Here is a 1,314-nt window from a genome sequence, read left to right on the forward strand (position 1 = left end):
CAGCACTGAAGGACATCCCGTTTTTCGGGAAGGATCATGAGGATGCTTTTAAGCATCTAGACGAAGTCAACGACATTGCGGATTACTTCAATGTCCCAAATGTCACCAGAAATACAGTCTTGCTTAGGATGCTTCCCATCACCTTCAAAGGAGCTGCTAAGGAGTGGTTAAAAGCACTCCCACCGGGTACAATCACCACATGGGCTCAAATGCGTGAGCAATTCCTGGACCAGTTCTGCCCGCCATCCAAGATAGCCAAACTCAAGAAGGTGATAGCCAACTTTGAGCAACAACCGGGGGAGTCACTATACGAAGCATGGGAGTGGTACAAGGGCTTACTCAGAAATTGCCCTCAACATGACCTAAATGTGCAGCAAGAGATGTCAATCTTTTATCATGGGGTCAATGTGATGACAAGACAACTCCTTGATTCTCAAGGACCGTTGACAAAGAAAAATCCAAGGGAGGTCAAGGAGCTAATTGAAGAATTCGCGAAACACTCCCGTGATTACCATAACCCGAGGCGAGACGGAAGTAAAGGCGGAGGAGGGGCCCAAACTGAAGAAATTGCAGCTGTCATGGCCATGCTAAATAACATGGAACGCCGGATAACACAAATGGACCAGTCGATACATGCCATAAGAGTGGGGTGCGAGCGATGCAGTGGTCCACACTTGACCAAGGACTGCAATATGGATGAGTTTGGGAACAGAAAAGCTCAAGTGTGCTACTCTAGTGGGGATAAGTTTGATGACGACTGGAGGAAACCAAAGAAGGAGTGGCTGCCATATGAAGAGTATAAAAAGCAAAAAGAAGAGAAGTATAGGCAGACAGGTCGAGGCTTTTACCAAAAGGAGCAGCCACCAATCGAGAAGAAAACCGACCTAGAGACCATTTTGATGAAGTTCATGGAGGCTTCGGAAAAGAGACATGATGCCACAGATTCCGCTATCATGGAACAACAAACATTGATAAAGAACCAGCAAGCCTCCATCCATAACCTTGAAGTACAATTTGGTCAACTAGCCACTTTAGTTCATGAAAAATTGTCCCCGAAGAATTCCGAAGTAAAAGCCCAATCTCACGTAATGGCCATCGATACTGAAAAAGATACAATATCTGAATTCCTGGAGGCGTTGGAAGAAGAACAGCAGCAGCCCAAGAAATCAAGGATCGAAGATGGAGAAAATGCTGAACCAGGCTCGCCACGACGTGGCACGCCTCTGGCCACGACGTGGCGCAAGTCTGAGAAAAAATCTTTTGAGCCTAATCCAGATTATCATCCACCTATGCCATTTCCCACCCGTGCAGCAC

The 1,314-nt window shown here is 46.7% G+C and overlaps 1 non-coding gene across 1 annotated transcript; it reads right to left on the minus strand.

Moving 5' to 3' along the window:
* Positions 1 to 257: 257 nt before the first annotated feature.
* On the minus strand, positions 258 to 364 carry LOC111886135 (small nucleolar RNA R71). Its single transcript, XR_002848328.2, has one exon. It is a non-coding gene; the product is annotated as a small nucleolar RNA R71 (small nucleolar RNA).
* Positions 365 to 1,314: the final 950 nt, after the last annotated feature.

This window comes from Lactuca sativa, chromosome 1, assembly GCF_002870075.4.
Source record: "Lactuca sativa cultivar Salinas chromosome 1, Lsat_Salinas_v11, whole genome shotgun sequence".
In the NCBI taxonomy this organism is placed as follows: Eukaryota; Viridiplantae; Streptophyta; class Magnoliopsida; order Asterales; family Asteraceae; genus Lactuca; species Lactuca sativa.